Source organism: Notamacropus eugenii, chromosome 1, assembly GCF_028372415.1.
Source record: "Notamacropus eugenii isolate mMacEug1 chromosome 1, mMacEug1.pri_v2, whole genome shotgun sequence".
In the NCBI taxonomy this organism is placed as follows: domain Eukaryota; kingdom Metazoa; phylum Chordata; class Mammalia; order Diprotodontia; family Macropodidae; genus Notamacropus; species Notamacropus eugenii.
In genome coordinates this window covers 194,841,312-194,861,275 of record NC_092872.1, presented here as the reverse complement: position 1 = coordinate 194,861,275, position 19,964 = coordinate 194,841,312, and the positions used below count along the sequence as shown (strand labels likewise).

At 35.5% G+C, this 19,964-nt stretch overlaps 1 protein-coding gene and 1 long non-coding RNA gene across 6 annotated transcripts in view; one reads left to right on the top strand and one right to left on the bottom strand.

Moving 5' to 3' along the window:
• ATRNL1 (attractin like 1) overlaps positions 1-19,964 on the bottom strand; it is a 1,361,117-nt gene that overhangs the window by 303,733 nt on the left and 1,037,420 nt on the right. The gene's annotated exons all lie outside the window — the stretch shown is intronic.
• LOC140513582 (uncharacterized) lies at positions 13,084-19,867 on the top strand. The gene is made up of 3 exons (XR_011970241.1): positions 13,084-13,220; positions 14,187-14,236; positions 19,231-19,867. It is a non-coding gene; the product is annotated as an uncharacterized lncRNA (long non-coding RNA).

Genomic DNA, 19,964 nt, shown 5'->3' with positions numbered 1-19,964 from the left:
CAAGTCACGCCAGATTAACTTTATTTCCTTTTTGAACACATTTGCTGGACAAGTACTATATAGATCAAGAGAATTCTCTTAGCCATTCTAAACCAGGATTTCATCAAGGAGTTTGAAAAAAAGTCTCTTCTGATCTCCTCATGGACAGAGGAGATGTAGATTAGATTTAAATATAGTTAAGTGTATTCAGATCAGGCTGAATGATTGAACTCAAAGGGTATTGATGAATATGTCGGTTGACAGATACTGCCTATGGGGCTCTGGTCCACCGCCGCTGCGTGTGTGTGTGTGTGTGTGTGTGTGTGTGTGTGTGTGTGTGTGTGGTGTTTACATTTAAAACACTAATTATCATCATTATCATTATATATTAAAAATATTTTTTTATTTCAAAGTGAAAATTTTATTTTAAAATATGTCAAAATAATACTTGAAAATTTAAAAGCTACTCAGTTTGTGGGCCATACTAAAATAGGCAATGGTCTGCAGGATTTAGTAGCTATGTAAAATATTATTTACAGTATCTTAGATATTATTTTAAAATGTAAAAAAACATTTTTTAGTTCATGCACTGTAAAAAAGCAGGCAATGAGTTAGATTTGACCTGCGGGTCTCAGTTTGCTAACCCAAATATTAATGGATCATTGTTAACCTGAAATAGTAATAGTAATTAATAATAATAACTAGCATTTATAGTGCTTTAAAGTTTGCAAAACATTTTACAGTTGTCATCTCATTTGAAAAGAATGGCATTTTTACTGAAATTCCACATATCTTTGTTCTCTGTTCTATTTCTTTCAACAACTGGGATGAAGACATAGATCATATCCTTATGACGTTTTCAAATGACACAATTTTGGAAGGACTACCCTCTGGATGATAGAAATGGAAAAGAATTGGAATGATGCAGCAGATCCAAGAGGCTTGAATTTCAAAATCTCAGACTTGGGAGGGAGCTTAGAAGCTATCTCTAATTCAATCCCTGTTTGAACAAAATTGCCTCTACCACATACTCAACAAGCAATAATCCAGTGTTTGCCCGAAGATCCAAGGGGAGAAACTTCTTACCTCGTAGGTCTGCCATTCTACTTCCAGATGTCTCTAACTCAAGGTGTTCAAAAACATTTTTATGTATCATGGGACCCCCAACCTGGCAGTCTGCTGAATCCAATTAACCCCTTCTCAAAATGTTTTTAAAGAACTGAAGGAAAATGCTAAATTTCAGTGAGAAGCTAGTGAGAAAAAAGATTTTTTTTTCTCATTCAAGTTCATGGAGCCCCCTGAAATCCATCCACAAACCTCCGGGGCTCTCTGGCCCCTAGATGAAGAATCTGCTCTGATTACTATAAGGCTTTTCCTCAAAGGTTATATAGACAACTCACTGCAAGGAGTGCCTAATGAATATTACTGCTCCTAATTCGGCCCTCTGGACCTAGCACAAAAAGACTCCATTTCTTTTTCTACATGAAAAACAGATATAACGTTTTTCTTCTATGGGCTAAAACACCCCCAATTCCTTAAATTGATCATCACATGGCAGAATCCTCAGGTCCTTTCCTATTTACTCTTTATGTTATAAGTATCCCTCCTAAAATGTGGTTCCCATAAATGAATGTAATTTTTAAGATGCGGTCTGATGAGAGCAAAATACAGCTGGGACTGTCACCTCCCTAGTCTTCGATGGCCGGCCTCTCAATGCAGCCCAAAAGATCATTGGCTTTTTTTTTTCTGACATAACCTACTTTTGACTCATACTAAATTCTCGAATCTTTCTAAGAGAAATACCTATATAATAATGCCTACTGAAGCTAGGTGGCCCAGTATCTGGAGTGCTGGATCTGGAGGCAGGAAGAGGCCTAAGTTCAAATCTGGCTTCAGATACTTACCACCTGTGTAACTTTGGGCAAGTCACCTTAACTCTGTTTGCTTCAGTTTCCTTATCTGTAAAATGGTGGTAAAAAGAATTTCTACCTTTCAGGGTGGTGGCGAGGATAAAATGAGATCTTGCAAATCTTAAAGCCCTATATAGATTATAATCACTGTTCCCTTGTACTTGTGAATTTTTTTTAACCCAAACATACTGTTTTACATTTGTCCCTATTAAATTTCATCTTATTAAATTTAGCTTAATATTCTAGCCCAGGGATCAGCAAACTACAGCCCACTGGGCCAAATTCATCTTGCCACCTGTTTTTGTATAGGTTTCAAGTTTAAAATGGTTTTTATATTTTTAAATAGAATTTTCTTTTGTGGGCCATAATAGGAAAGAAAAATAGGCTTCCTGACCCCTGTTCTAGCCAATTAATTTATTTTTATTTTTGTTTCTTTTTGCCAACCACTTAAAAAAAAATCCTTACTATCATCCATTGTGCCACTTGCCAATTTGAGGAGAATGCTAGCTATATACCTTTATACAAACAAATCTTAATAAAAATCATTAAACAAAAAAGGGACAGGCATAGATTCCTGAGATACCCTAAGAGAAACTTCCTTCCACATTGTCACCAAACCATTAAGGACTGTGGTATGTTTCTGGCTAGTTAACTAGTTCTACATCTATCTAACTGTGCTATTATTGGTCAACCTATAATAATAACATTGAATAATGATGAATTTACACTTTACATTCAGTTTAATAAATTTAAATATGAAATAGTGCTCTTAGATTAAATAATTGAATCAACCAGATAATTACATGAGTATAGGGTGGGGGAGGGAGTGGACATAGCTAGAGCACAGTGAATAACATCTAGAGATTTTGTGGATTGAAAGCTTTAAGTGTGACATGACAGCTTATATATACATGTATGTATGTATATATAGAAATACACACACATATGTATATATACACACATACACATATGCACACATACATAAACACACATGTTACATATGTATATACATACACAATATAATATGTATATATACATACATACACACATACATATACACACACATACATTATACAAGACCATTAGTTTAGTGTCCAGATCTGTATTAAAATCCTATTCCACTACTTCATCACAGTGCTGAAGGTGACCTTGAGTTCTCAAAGTCTTTGCTGATGAAACTCAAGCAGATCTTAACAAGCTGGTATATCTTAGGCCTTGTGGAAGAATATGTGCCCACTTCCCTAGGTTCAGGCCAGCTAAATCTAGAGAATTTTATGCTGTAGTGTGAAGAATTCTTTAGTCACAGGAACTGTTAAAGACCATCTATTGAGCCATGGAAGAATTTCAATTTGAGCTGGTGCAAAGTAATCCTACAGAGCTGCATACTGTTGAAATACTAAAGCGTAATTAGGAAGATCATGACTGGAGTATTATGTTCAGTTCTAATACCACATTTCAGGAGGGACAGAAGCAGATGCACATGCAGAGGGTGATGGCACTTAGGATAGTGCTAGAAGGAAACAATTAGAGGAACTGAGGATGTTTCACCTGGAAAAGCAAAGCAAAAGGAGGCTGGAGTAGCTGTCTTGGAATATTTGAAGTGTAGCCATAGAGAAGATGAATTGGGCTTATTTTGCTGGGCATCGGAAGCCAGAACTGTGATTTGTGAGTATATGTTACAGAAAAATAGATTTTTGGCTTGATATGAGTAAGGAAAAGCTTTCTGAAATATCTAAGATACATCAATAACCAACTACTTGCTGAGGATATATTAGACAAGATTCATGTTTCAGGCAAAGGCTAGATAAGGTGACCTCAGATATCTCCTCCTACTCTGAGCTCCTATGATCCTCTGAAGTCCCTACCTCTCTGAGTCTCTCTATCCTCACCTACAAAATTAGAGAGAGTGAGAAATAGATCTAAGCTCTTTTCAACTCTAACATACTATAAACATACTTCATGACTTCACTACCTTACTGAATTAGGACTTCAAATGAGGTACCACTGAGACTTACCATCAACCTAGAGATGTTTAGAAAGAACAGAAATCATGTGATTTTAATAGTTTATCAATTTGGAGGCTGATAATGTGATTTTTAAGTACCTTATCATTAGTCTCTTAAGTATATGCAATGTTCCTTGCAATTGTCTTCCTATCTACCATAGAGACACTTCACTACTTAAGTGGACTAGATGGAGGAGATCCATTGCAGATAATGGAGCACCTTGATAGCTATCTCAGAAAGTGATCACCAAGAGAAACTTCCTTCCAGGTTGTCACCAAACCATTAAAGACTATGGTGTGTTCCTGGCTAGTCAACCATTTCTTTATCTATCTAACAGTGCTATTATTGCTCAACCTACAATAACAATATTGAATAATGATGAATTTACATTTAATACTCAGTTTAATAAATTTAATAAAATTTTAATAAATTTAAATATAAAATAATGCTGTTGAAATTGAGATATAATTTAGAAGGTGAAATTTAATGATGGCATTTTAACCTTTTCCTAAGGTGGAAGAAATCTAAAAAGTTAATAATGAAATGCTGAGAAATATGCGGGGAAGGAAATAGACAATTGCCCCCATACTGTGCATCTGTGAGAGTGAGATACAAGCACTGTAAATATAGCTACTTATCTACTAAAACCTTTCATTGAAAATGAAATGTCCATTAGAGAAAAATAATAGACAAGCCATGAAGAAGCTCAGTCTTATTCCTTTTAATTCTATTTTCCATAATGCCTTTCTATGGAGCTGCAACAGCTGCATACAGTCTGTCGTTCTTTCTCGCTAAGCTTAGCTTTTTTTTTCTTTTGAAGCATTCCATCCTTTTCAGCATCTGTTGGAACTTTTTGTTAAAACTTTCTCCTCTTCCACTCTACTTGGGCTGTTGCACAGTATAATTAACCACTTTCTTTTGGTATTGACCAGAAAATTTCCATGGTTGCATTTCTTTTATAAGTAGACTCATTGCCACAATCATTTAAACAATCTAATCTATTCTCTAACTTAAAAAATGATGCTGCCTCATTTCTTGTTCCACATGTCACCTCTTGTGGGAGAAGAGGCTCCAACACTTCATCGGTGCCAGTATTTGACAACTGTATTAGGTCTGATGTCATCCCTTGCCTATGCCAACATGTGGAGAATATCTTCAAACACCGTTGACATTCTGTGGACAAAGCAACTCTCCTCATTTTGTTCACTTGGCTTCCTGGGCAGCAGTTTGGGCCAGCTGTTATAATGCTGTCAAAATTCAAACATATACCACATTGTGCAGGCTGCTGCTGGTAATGCTATCACTGCTCTGGATAAGTACCCAAGACCAATATACTAGCTGTGACCTCAGAGGGCTTCATCTTGACGGAATAAAATACTTGAAAAACAATCTTTGAAACAACTCTGTGTCTGCTGGTATTATTTACCAAATTGGTAGAAGCATGCTTAGACAATGCATTATTGTAGTTGGTTATTCATGAGTAATTTAAGCTGTGAGATATCCTAGCACATGCCAACACAATGACATTCTCTATTCCTAAAATTCCAGAAAGAATTCTCAGAGGTCATGTCCTTATACCTTTAAGTATCTGTAATGAAGAGACATTGAGCGAAAATGTCCAGGCTTTCAGCTTAGGTATTTATGTACTCCACTTCATCTGTAACCTGTTCAAAGTGGTTATTCCCTATAACAATGCAGATTTCAACCCATTTATGCTTGCTCATTTGGTCCTCCTTTTGTCCAGGGACAATCCATGAAACAAAGGCACCTATGCAGTCTTAAGAAATGGATGGATTGGGATGATCATTCCAGAAGTCTAAGATCGAATTCCCTGCATTGGGTTCTTATCTCTTAGTATATTGAATTTGGACAGAGTCATACCTAACTTGTACCATGATTATCGGAATAGCCTAGTGGTTATAGTTGGCCTGTGAGGTAGATAGACCTGACTCTGAGTCCTACTGAGTGACTCTAAATGCTCAAGGTGACTCTCTCAGACTATAAGTTGCAAAGAAGGTGTCAATCTGCACTGATAGAGAGAATTTCCTTACCAAACAACTCCTCTTTACTGATAAAGACTCTGGCCCAATCCTTATCCCTAGCCTTCTCCATATCATAACTAGCTTCACAGTATAGCAGCAGTCATGATGATGAGGGCTCTTGAAATTTAGCATGGGATATTTTTATACAACTAAACTGAAATAACTCATTTGATTAATTCCTGAAATGACTGAATAATACAGGGAATAAAAGCTACTGCAGCTGCATGGTTATTAGAAGAAACTAGAGAAGAACCTGGTCTAAATAATACACAAAATAGAGATACAGAGATATTGCAAGATTCCTGTGGGTGTTTATTTTCCTTTTGGTCCAAAAAACTAGCTCCCCCAAAGTTCTTCTTCTTTAACTAAGATGCAATTCACATAAGATTAACCAAATGATTTTGGAAAATGTATTCTCTTTTCATATCACATATATTTCCCAATAGACCTTTCTTGCTCCCTACTAGAGAGTAACTACCTTATAATACATTTTTTAAAAGATTTAGAAATAGTTCAGCAAAATCAACTAAGTCTGAAATTATACATAGCATTCTATCCCCACTGTTGACCTTCTTTTAAAAGAAGGGAGGAAGATACATTCTTGTCCATATCTTGGGGACCAAGCTTGGTCATTATAGTTTTAAGAGTTGTCAGGTTTAATTGTTTTGTTGTTCTTTCCATTTAAAATGCTGTAATCACTGTGCATATTGTTTGCCTGATTTTATCGACTTTAATTCACCTCTATCCATGTATGTCTTCCTCAGCTTCTCTGTATCTGTCATACTATATCATCTTACAGTGTGACAGCATCCTACTCCATTTGTGCATTTAGCCATTCTCTGGTCAATTTCAAGCAAGAACAGGTGGTACTCTAAATATTTTGGTGTTTATGGTACTTTTCTTTACTTGTTTACCTTTGGGGGGTACTTAGAGTGGGATCTCTAGGACAAAGATTATAGGTGTTTTAGTCAGTATCTAAGAATATTTCAGAATGATTGAACTAGTTCACAGCTTCACCAGTGGCATATCACTGTGCCCTTCACTTCAACGCTCCCATCTTATTTTTTTTTAATTACAATTTTTGTCAATTTGTAGGCTGTGGAGTAAAACCTCAGCCTTGTTTTGATTTGCATTTTTGTTATTATTTGTGATTCACTTGTTTATATTTTGGGATTGTATTAAGAAAAGACTTTGGGGTTTATATATTTGTGTTAGTTACAATATATCATGAATATAAGTCCCTTATCAAATATTTGTTGCAAAAGATTTTCCCAATTAATTGCTTTCCTTAGTCCACTTGTATCAGTTCTGTTCACACAAAATCTTTTCAGTTTCATGTAATCAAAATTATCTGTTTTATTTTTATGATCACATCTATCATTTGCTGTTAACCAAATTATTTCATATCTGCATTAGTGAATATCAGAAGATATTATCAAACGCTTAATCAGTAAGAGAAAGAACTTCTAATTCTCTATTCATATGTAAATAATTTCTATTTTAAATGAAATGATATTCACTGAGTTTTAGAAATGTGTCTTGAAGGTATAATTCCTACATACTATTTTTAATGTAAAATTTAGATGCCTTAAATCTTTCTAATTTTCTTTTTATTTATTGACCTATTTGCTTATTTAATTTTGGTTTAAACTAGAAAATTTCATTATTTTCTGGAACTCCTTAGAAGGAAGTATAAGATAGCCAAATGTTATGCAAATTATGGGGTACCTAGCACTATCATATATCAAAATTCTAGACTTGAATTCAGAACTTCCTGATTCCAAGGCTAGTGACTATAGCTCTCTGTCTTAATTTGTAATGCCCTAGATAATGAGACTAAACCTCACTATGTGCTGGTTAATTATTAGACACTATAATATATACTAAAAAGAAAGTTTAGTTATAAAAGGGTCAAAATAAAAAAAAATAGTCAATAATAGAGGAAAAAGAAAGTTAGCTGTCAGTTCAAACCCACACAGTTTTCCAGCTCTATGAATAAATAAATATGAATCTGAGAGATTTTTTTGCTGTAGTTGGGTTGACTTCAGGAGAAGCTTAATAACTTGTGCTCTCTGCAGTTAAGCCTTGACAGACCCAAATGGATACTTACTCTATTATGCCTCTGCGGCTCAATACTTCTGGTACTCATTCAGAGAAACTTGAACTAATGAGTAAATGACTTGGCAGCTTGTCAAAAAATCCTTGAATCTAATAAATCCTGGACTTTAGATTGGGCTAAAGAAAATTTGTTTCTAAACAAGCACTTACAAGCACTGGGAAGCAATATAAAGAAGACCAATTTAAATAGATGCTTTGAGCAAAATGGAACAGGAAGTTATGCATGTGGTATTATAAAAGTAAAGTTCTAGTTTGAAATTTTTGAACAGTTTCACATAAAACTAAATACTTTTTTTTACTACAACTTTCTTCTACAAGTTTCTCTTCCAGCAATGATACTTTTCAGTCTTTGTACCATGTATTAAAAATTAAACATTGAAAAAAATCAAGTTTTTGTGAGTTTATATTTTGGAAAATAGTCTTTGTTACAAACTTAAATTATGATCTACTTTAGCCTAAAAAATGTACAATTTTTATAAGTATTGTACTCTAGAGGCAGCATAGATTTTAATGTGAAATACTAATACATAGCTGATTAGGAGTTGCTCTTACTTACATATATGGGCATTCCATCCCTAATAATTAGAGTCATTCCAAAGAAGAGCAGGCTATCTCTGGAGGTAGCAAGTGTCATTTTATTGGTGACTCTTGAACAAAGATTGGATGACCACTTGTTGGGTACACTGTATGTATGTGGAGGGTGCATTATTCTGTTATTAGTATGAAATTAGGAAATTCTGTGATTCTCGTGACAAAAATAAAAGGTATATTAGGAAACATGATTTTTACGGGCTTCCTCTAAAGAGAGGCAACAGGATAAAATTAAATGAGCTTTTCTTTTATAATTGGAGGAACTCAGTGGGTTTGGCATCTCATTTCTGCCATTTCATACTTCACCCTTCTGAGGCACAGTTTACTCATCTATAAAATAGAATCATTGGTCCTAATGATCTCTAAGTTCTAAATCTGTGATTTATAGGTCACACCAACATCAGTGATTCAAGTATTAACACCCCCCCCCCCCAATCAGTTTTAGAAGGCACATTACCTATTTAAATCTTACTTCTTACTCTACTGTCTCATAAACAATTCCATGGTCTTTCTAATTAATTGGATTTTCAGCACAAATACTTGAGAAGAGAATAGTCTTGCATCAAAAAGTCAACATAACATCCTGGATTCCTTGTTTCTCAAATTGAAGCAGAGAATGAATATTAATGATTCACTCTGGGGCTGGCATCTATCATCTCATACACAACACATCACGTTTCCCATAATTTTGCTAGTAAGCAGTCTCTCATCATGTCTAGAATGCATTGCTTCACCTCCGCCTTTTAGAAACATCTGTTTATTTTAAACCAAGCTCAAGGGCCACCTCCATAAAATCTCTCCTGATTCCCCCAGCTACTCGTGCTCCTGCCTTTCGTCCCTCCCCCCAAATATGGTATTTATTTTGTGTATATTTTGTGTGGACATGTCTGCCCTGAGAGAATGACAGCTCCTTGGGGATAAGCACTATTTCACTTTTGCTTCTGTATTACTAGCATGCAGGCAAAAATCGGTGCTTAATTAATGCTTGTTCATGTACTCATTGATCATTACTTAAAACCCACTTGCCTTTCCATAATTTCTAGTGGCAAACTTGAAAAAGTTTCCAGACAAAGAAAAGAGAAATACTAAAATAAATATTAACTATTCTCTAGAAGCTAAAAATGGAGTATGTACATTTTACCTCCTCTGATCTGCACTTTCTCTCGATTTTCTTACAAACTGTCAAGTTACTTGTTGGACTCGTGAATGGAGTCTCTCCTAATGGAGTCACTCACACATTGTTTACTGATGCTCACAATCTACTGCTCTGGTATAGCCATTTGGTTTGGCAATAGAGGCGATGAAAACACAAGGGATTTGTCACCGGTCACATAGATTTTACTACTGAAAAAATTCAATAATCATTTTATAATTCCTTTTCATAAACAAGGAATCAGTTTGTCCCTTTGAACTTATGGTAAAACTATTTTCAAATATCTGCACTAGAAATTTCAACTGTTTAGAAAATTATATGGTAAGGATCAAGATGTAAATACCTAATATAACTTCCAAAAGGCTTCTAGAAATGTTTGAGGGCTCCAAGTACTTTCAGCCTATACATTCATTTGCCCAGTCTATCAGCCTTTGCATATACAATCCTTCTTCCCCACCCCCACCTGCTTTACATGCTGTCAAATGATCAAGACATACCAGCAAATTTGACAAAGATTGCACAGTCACTGGTGCATTTGATGTTCCAACTTTGAGGGTAAAACTGAGCATGAAGCAAGGTGTGTATATGTTACCAAATTAAGACCTTCATTCTTTTTCCACTGACCTTGTTACAAAATTCATCTTTCTCTTTCTCCACCATCAGCTCAAGTTTACAAACATGTTGACATGATGTGAGTTTGAACCATGTCGTTGAGTTTTTATTAATACTTTTTATTGCATAGTTAACTACTCAGTGATGGTTTTTCTTATCTTCCTTGGTTCCTAAATGCATAGAGTGGGATGAGAGATTTAGACTTAGAACTGGGACACCAGAAGCCACTCTAGCCCTACCCCTTCATTTTACAGATGAGGAAGTCCAAGCCCATGGAAGTTAAGCCCAAGATGACACAAGTTGAAGTGACAGAGCCAGTATTTAAATTCAGGGCTTCTGACTCCAGATCCAGGGCTTTTTTGACTGTCCCACAGTCTTCCTGTGAGTTAATATAAGTAATTTTGGAATTTCAAAAATTACCAGTCCTTTCTCCTGCAAAAATTTTTTGGTGAAATTTGCATTAGAGTCCTGAAAAATATATATTTTGTAGAATTATAGTGATGTAGACAGACACAAAGACACACACATAGAGACATACACAGAGACACACACACGTGCACACGCACACACACACACACACACATACACACACACACACACACACACACACACACATCTCCTTCCACTGAACACGCACTGTAAAGTACCTGACTACTACCAAGGCCAGTTCAATGTCCTGTAGCTCTACCTTCCTCATCTGGAACAACAGACACAAAGAGATGGCAGCACAAAGCAGGCCCACAGAAACAAAACTGCATTTTTGAAAAAACTGAAACAAGTGATCGTGCTCTATGATCACATTAACAAAGCATCGGAGTTAGTTGGCAGGTATGGCTGAACGTGGAGCTGCTAAACTCTTTACTTCCCAATGTCAGTGATCTTCAGAATATTTCTTATTTTCCACAGATATTTCAGAACAGGCTAAGAAAGATTTCTTTATGCTTTGGGCCTTAATTATTTTGTTTGGTCCCCAATATACTAGTATTAGGAACCCATACCCATACAGTATTTATTCTGGACAAAATTTGTCCTGTTCTGCATGACCACATGGGTCTACGTCTTTAGTGCAAAGCATTGACTCCCTTTTCTATTTCTTCTTTCCCCTAGCTTTCTCACAAAAAGAAGGTAGAAATATTTCTAGAAGGCAAAATGCACACTATGCAAGAGACATGCTCCTTCCTGAACAGTTGTGTCTAGACAGTGTTACTGCAGACTCAGCTTTGTTTAGTATTATGCTTCTACTTCATTTACTTGGCACAAACAGGTTTTTCTTTCCTCAAGTGTCTGTTGTAAAAGAAAGCAAAAGACAGTTTGTCCAAAGAAGACAAAGTAGCTGGAAGATAACCTACTAACATCTGTCTGAAAAGGAATTTGTATTTTGGGTCACACTGGACACGATGCAGAAAAATACAGTTAAAAAATTCAGATTATACTATATCCTGTGCATCCTGAGCAACTCAACTCATTGGGCATCTGGGTCCATGGTGGTGGCACAGACTACAGGGGTTCAATTATGCGCTTCAGATCTCAATTCAGATGACACAACCATATTTTTCTATATTCTACCAACAATAATTTCAGAAAGAAGCTCTTTCTGCTCAGTCTGAGTTCATGAGTTTTTTTCAGTTGAATGATTGAGATGAGACACAATCAGCTCTGAATGACTGGGCTACAAACTGGGAGCCCCCCATACCCATCATTGTTGCCATAGTGCCATAGTAGGGATGTGATTATTATTACACTAGTAACTCAATGAAAGAATTTTAAATGTACTCCTATGTAGGATGCTGCACCTTCAATTGTCCCCTAGTCTTGCTAAATATATTGAAAAGAATTCTGAATAAAGGAGATGTTAAACATCTACCTACACAGAAGCTACACCTCTTTTGGTTTGTACTAGTGTTGCCTCTGAACAGGTGAGGAGGGACTCTCCTCTGTACTTTGGCTTGGCCTCGTCATGGCTGAGGTTCCTTCAGGGTCTAAAAGTAATTGCTATTTAGCAACAGAGAGTTGTTCGCCTTATGATACAAGAACAATGTGAATTATTTAAATGAAGAGGACCACAGCATACATTCTACAGTATGCCAGATCATTAACTTATTTGAAATATAGAGGGGAACTGTGGAACTCACCAACACAGGGACGATCTAGTAAAGAACGTTGCCCTGTTACTTCACTGCAATTTCTTGTCATTAGACAAGTCTTTTGTTTTGATTTTACTGAGTTCTACTAAGTAGTGAGGATTATCATGGAAAGAAATAACTAATTGATTCTTTGAAAGAATATCCAGGTCTGTCTTCTATGGTAATTTGATAATGATTTTGAATTTCTGCCAAAAATATGATCTGAAAAATCCTTTTGATAATGAAATATAACATTTTAAAAATATCTGAAAAATTAAAGACTGGCTAGATTGCCTATTGATAACTGATTCATAGTCATATTTGTCCAAATATGTTCAATGTAATCATGTGTTAAACTGGATCAAACATTATTAACCAGCTCACTAATTATGCTTTCATGCCTAACTCCTGAACTGAAGCTTCTGAATGTCTGCTTGAGAGCATTCAGGTACTTGATCAGATACTGACGTGCTGTTCAGTGAGGGACTTGTATGTTCACCTAATTTCTTCTTCTTACAGTATATCATTTTCTCCTATTTTACAGAAAGCAAATCATCACCGTGTCTTCCTATCATTATATTTATGAAAATGAAATTCACAGTTATGGGTCAAATGAAGAAATTAATAACTGGCATTTCAAAAGATTCTCCTTCGCAGAGAGCATTGGTTGTCAAAAGAATAATTTGGTATGTACGTGCTGCTCTGAGAATGCCTCAGTAAAGTTAATTAAGAGAGGAAGGGAGAGCAGAATACTCTTGAAACAGTCAAATGTGCACTGTAGTTCTGGCTACTATAAATAGACAAGTCAAATTTTAGTCAATATCTCCTACTCTAATTTGTTTTGTAGGGCTATTTGTTTTAAACTACACATTGCGCTGCGTCTGTCAATTATTTAGCTATTTACATATGCTAAATGGGTACCATCTTTATGGTATTCATTTTTAAGATATATGGCTGGGAATCTTGATAATTTTGAAATTGTTATTAAATATTGTTATAATTCAATGTAAAACAAAATGTTTTCATAAGTCATACTAACTCCCCTCTTCCCTGTCCTCAAAGTATAGTAAAGCCATAGTATTTCAGACTTTTGGTTTTGTGGCATTAACATATAACTTTGATAAGGAAAATAATAGCATTTCAACTACATATATCCTTTCCTTGTTCCTTCATAGACAGACAACTTCCAACACTTACACTGCTCCTTCAATGGAAAAAATAAGCTTAACCCCTTGATCCATGTATCTGTGCATGAGAAGATGAAAACTAGCCTACTTTCAACTCTCTCTCTCTCTCTCTCTCTCTCTCTCTCTCTCTCTCTCTCTCTCTCTCTCTCTCTCTCTCTCTGTCTCTCACTCTCTTTCTGTCTCTCTGTCTCTTCCTTCCTTCCTTCCTTCCTTCCTTCCTTCCTTCCTTCCTTCCTTCCTTCCTTCCTTCCTTCCTCTTTTAGATTATTCAAAAATAATCTAAAAATGCCCCACTTTTTTACCAGCAATGAAGCAATGTCTTTTTAATTTCTAGTCTGTTGAGGAGACTATGTGTGAGAAATAGGTGCCATGGGGATGCTAGGAAGCAACTATCTCATAGGGTCAGTAGATTTAGAACTGGAAGGAGCAACAGAAGTGATTTTGTCAAATTTTTACATTTTACAGATGAGAAAACTGAGGCCCAGAAAGGTGATTTACCAAAGGTGCTGGAGATGGTAAGTGGCATTGCTAGAATTTGAGCCCAGGTTCTCTAAGACCAAATGTAGTCCATTTTTCACTACCTATCACTTCCTTGAGTTCAATTTGGTGAGCTAAACTCAAGAAGGCAAGTACAAGTTAACACATTACTGAAGCATATGAAATAATATAAAACCTGTCTATGAAACTAAGCTCAGATAGGAGATGTCTCTTCCATGAACTAAAGGATCAGATTGTGAATGGTGGTTATAGCATGAAAATGAGAGTGTTTTTATACATACTAAGCAGAAAGAGACTTCTTGGAGAGCAACCCTTTGCTTATTCAACTTACCCAGATAGAAGTCAACATCAACAACATCCACTGAATATCACTGAAAATCATTTAGATAGTGAGAGCCATTGGACAAGATATCTACAAGTAGGAAATGAGTAAAATATGCTCAAAAAGGCAGTGATAATTTTATTTTAGAAAAAATATTTTGGTTAAAAAGTTATCAAACCACCATCAAGCAAGCAAGCAAGCAACTCCATTAGAAAAATTCACTATTTTTCCAGCTTTCTAGTCACCGCAATTTCGAAGGAAGAAAGTCACTACCATGTATATAGGCAGGATTGCCAATGCCCATTCTTCCACATTCCCATGACCATTATTAAACAGATCTTCTGTGTTCCTTGCTTCTCTACTGCCTAAAACTTCAATTTGCCTTCAAACACTGGAGCAGCTACCAGTAGGAGGCATATACAACAGGTACAGGTGCCACCTAGACTGCAGCTGCTCTACCCCTCATGCCAGTCATTGCCCTGTTCCTTCCTGTTTCTCAAGCAACACATGTAGCTCAGCTTTATCTGACACACATCATAAGAGCCCTAACTCAAGATTTACCTCAAATCCAATTTTCTCAAAGTAGCCTAGAAGTGAAGAGGGAAAAAAAAAAGATTTTGTTGACTCTCAGCAAAATAGACAAATGCTTCTGCTTCTGCAAAAACTAGGGACCAAGGTTGTTTTTCACCTCCAGGACTAAATATAAAATCCTCTCTTTGGTGTCCAAAGCCCTTCACAACTTTACCCCCTCTTTACCTTCTCAGACCGTTTACCCCTTTAAACCACACACATTCCCTATGATTCTGTGACTCTGAATTCCTTGCTAATCCTCTCACAGGACACTCCATCTCCTGACTCCAAACATTTTCAGTGGCTATCCATGACTGGAACACTCCCTGTCTTGGTACCTACCTCCTGGTTTCCTCTGCTCCTTTCAAGTCTCAGCTAACATCTCATCTTCTAAAAAGCTTTCTAACCCCTTCCCACCCCTTAAATGCTAGTGTATTCCCTCAGTATCTTGTCTCTAATTTAGCCTCTATAGGTTATGTATAGTTTTTTGTGTTTTTTCTCCCTCAATAGACTACGAGCTTCTTTGAGATCCAAGACTGGGCTTTTGTTTTGTATTTCTTCATATTCCCAGCACTTAGCATAGTGCGGCACATAGTAGGCTGCCATAAATATTTATCAACTGACTGATTGCCTCTTCTCTGGAGCACTCATTGAATTTCTAACAAATGTGATCTCTAACAAAGCATCCCTTAGCAAGACTTCATTCTTAAATGTTGCTAATTTCATTTTCTATTTTGGGCATGAAAATATGATAACCCTTCTTGTATTCCATTAACAAACGTATGTTCATCATTATAATACCATTGGCTTCAGTCACTCATTAGTATGACTTAAATGAAAAGTAATAGTTGAATAACAGTGACGGCCAAAAGAAATTACAAGACAGAATGTGTAAAAGGTAGTAGGCCTAACACCAAAATCCTGAAAAGACTGCAAATGTAAGAAAAACCTCCAATGACCTTGGTAAATGAGAAAAGTGATTTTTTAAATAAGGAAGCTGACATAAAAAGATACACACAGAAGAGCTCCCAAGTAGGCATTAACCAAGAATAAGAAGTCATTTCAGATATATTCATGATTGAACATTTACCCATGGTTCACGATAACTAAATTTACTTGGTCTCATTACCATGATAAACAATTCAAAGCAATATAGACTATAACTGTAATATCATTTTGTTATATTTATAGTCATTAACATTTTAATAAGAGTAATGATTCCAAGATAAGTGCAAGCACAATAATATGAAGAGGCAACTCATACTTTCAAAATATTTTCATTCTTATTCAATCTCATATGATCCAAAAGGCATATGCCAACTATGAATAATTCATTGATCGAGGAGAATAAAGAGAGAATGAAGAATAGTTCTTGCCCTATAGAAGTATACAGTCACCTTGAAGAAGACAATGGATAGAAACATAACTATATGCATATTAATTAGAGAAAGAATGATCGAACATTACTACCTAAAGGAATAAGGAAAAGTCCCCCTGGGAAATTGTACATAAACTGAACCTTGAAGGAAGCAAGAGATTCTAAGAGGCAAGTTAGGAAGGAGCATGCTTTAGACAAAAGCACAGAGATAGGAGATGAGAGAGTGGAATTGGGAGGACATTGAACAGGTCAGTTTGACTGAAAGTAGAGTGTATCAAGGGGACTGATGCATAATAGACCTTGAAATGTAGTCTGTAGCCAGACTGTGAAACTTTAAATGCTAAGCAAGGAGTCTGTGTTTTATCATAGAGACAATTGGGAGCCACTGAATTTTCTTGAGTAGGCTAGTAAGATGGTCAGAAAGTGCTTTACGAAGATTATTCTGGCAGCTTGTGGAGGATGACCTAGACAGACAATTTGTTGGTGTGAAGATAGTTACATAATGGCTCAATTTTCCTTCCTTTCAATTCAACTGACTTTTATTCAATACCTACTATATGCATGGACCTGTGACTAACTTCCCCAGTTATTAAATGTTCCTTTTCCCAGGCAACTTATTTGGGTCTGACTTACTGGATCACCAAAGATACTTCAAAGATTTCCCCTCCTTCTTTGCCCTATACCTAGAATATTTTTTACTACTTAGGCTGAGAACTCTGGGAACCCAGGCCTAGAAATCTTCTGTCTTAAATGAACCAACATTTTTAAAACCTGTTCCTTAAAATATAGGTCATACTTCTAATGGAGTTAAGAAAACCTATTGGTCTGTCAGCACGACTCACTGTAGCATACTTCTTACTTTAAAAGCAAGGCAATTAATGTTGCCAAACCCTGGGAAAAACACATTGACAGAACAACCTTGGGACTACTTCCACTGAAATTTTGCATTTGTCTTCTGAAGACTGGCCTCTATTAGGTGCAGTACTAGGCAATTAACTAACATCACATTTATCAATTGATTGAAATATTGAACAGACCACATATGAGGCCTCAAAATAAACTAATTAATATTCTGTCTGTGATCATATTAAAGTCATTCCTTTTAATATAGACTTGTTCCCCCTCTATCAAAATTCCCATAAAAATTAAGAACTTCAACATAAAAAAACAATAAGAAGCAGCATTGCTTAATTTATTCCAATGAATAATTTTGGCAACTTGCAACTGTAACATATATTTATTCTTACTGCCCAGTCCCCCCACCCCACTTTCCCATTTTATTCATTTCCTCAAGGAAATTGCAAGTTAATAGAAAAAGCAGCACTGGAACTGCCTCACATCCTATAGTTATTAATTAAGCAAAGTCTGGTTCAGTAACTCTGGATACTAAAAATATAGAGTTAAACAAAGCCGAGTGGTTCTTGAAATGAAATTTCAACTTCAATAGTCATTCTACAAAATTTATGCATTAAAATCGGTACCCTAGTTTAGAGAAATTCTCCATAAATTTCTCTGAAAAAAAAATGAAACTTAACATCTGACCATTTCTGGGTAAGATCTCTTAAGTGGAAGGACTCACAGAAGCACCAAAATAAATTACATTCAAGTTTAAATAAGTTTCTTTTAAAGCCTGTTAGTCACATCATTCGGCTATATTCCCAGATACAGGTTATTAACCCACAATCAATAAAGCAAGAAACTGTATAAACTATCTTATTAATTTTATATAATGGTTAGTAAACTTTAAAATACTGTACTATAAAACTTTAAAATGTTTCTGATAGCTTTAGATCACCCTAGATAATTTATCATTTTCTGTGGTAAAGAGTTACACAAGTGGGTACATGTGAGAAAAATGCACATCGTTTCTGGATGAGAAAATTCATTCCTTTTTAGAAAGTTTTCTTAAATATATACTTATAATGACTGTGAAAGATTTGCTCTGTCTAAGCCTATATATGCTTCCCAGATTATGGAATTCAGGTCACTGCCAAGTTAACACAAGGCAAGTAAAAAGAACACCCTGTGACTTTCGTGCGGTTCTTACTGTTTGAATGTTTTGGTCCTTCCTTCTATCATAGAACTTAAACTTCTAGAAATAGGGCCTTATAAATAATGGTCATTTAATAAATGCTTGTTAAATTGAATTGAGATTTATCCATAACTTCTTGCACACTACTGTCATTTGATCAATGGTAATATGCAGAAAATGTTTAGGAGGAAGAAATGCTTAGTTCTCCATAATTAAAAATAACTTTATTATTATGTTACCTCCCACTGATCACTGGGAAGTCCTAATTTTTAATTCCTCTAATCACTGTTTCACAATTGGGCTGTCTCTCTTTCTTTCTCTCTCCATATATACATAGATAATATATATATTATATATAAAAACATGGAGATATTCACATAAACACACACTATATATGTATACATATATACATATATGTGAATTTTATACTAATAGGGAGGAGGAGAATAAGGATGTATTAAGTGACTACTTTGTGCCAAACACTCTGCTAAGTACTTTACAAATATTTATTTATGAGTCTACATATATAAGCTGGTTCACCTAAAACTGTAAGAAACTGAAAGAAAGAAAGGAGAAATTTCCATTTGGTCTTTGGACTTCTTTAAATGGAAAAATATGCCTAAATGACCCATTGCACATTAAGATCATGAACTGCTTCACACGCAGGAAAAATAATAATCTATCTCTATCCATCTATCTTTTGTTATAGTTATATGAATAAAACAAGTTTAAACAAATAAGGGAGAAACATTGGATTGAGAGAATTCTCATTATGCAAAAACATAGAGGAAAACTGGAGTCACATCAAATCAGCAACACAGTATCTTAAAAGAAACATAATCTGTTTTAATATGAGATGTCTGAATAATAAAATATCAAAAACCGCCTTTCCTTGAGTTTCCAAAGCTTTCTTCTGTTTTGTGGATAGACCAATGGACTAATGGAGCTGTTGACAACAAGCGCCCCCTACTGGCTGAACCATTAACTCTCACTTAGTGTTGCCAGATTTTGCATTTCATGAGCATCTTTGATATGGTGTAAAATGAATTATTTGTCCAGGAGAACATTGTACACAGTAACAAGCACAGTGTACGAGGACTGTTTCTGATAGACTTAACCCTCCACAGCAATACAAGGACCTAAAACATTCCCAAAGGACTCTTGAGGCAAAATACCTTCCACATCTAGAGAAAGAACCATGGAATCAGAACGCAGAATGAAGCAGACTATTTTCTCTTGTGTTATGCTTTGTTTTGTTTTGGTTTTTCTCATGGTTTCTCCCATTCATTTTAATTCTTCTATGCAACATGGCTAATGTGAAAATGTGTTTAATAAGAATGTATGTGTAGGACCCATATAAGATTGTATACTATCTTGGTGAGGGAGGGGGAGAAAATTTAAGAATTATAGAAATAAAAACTGAAAACAAATAAATTTTTCTTC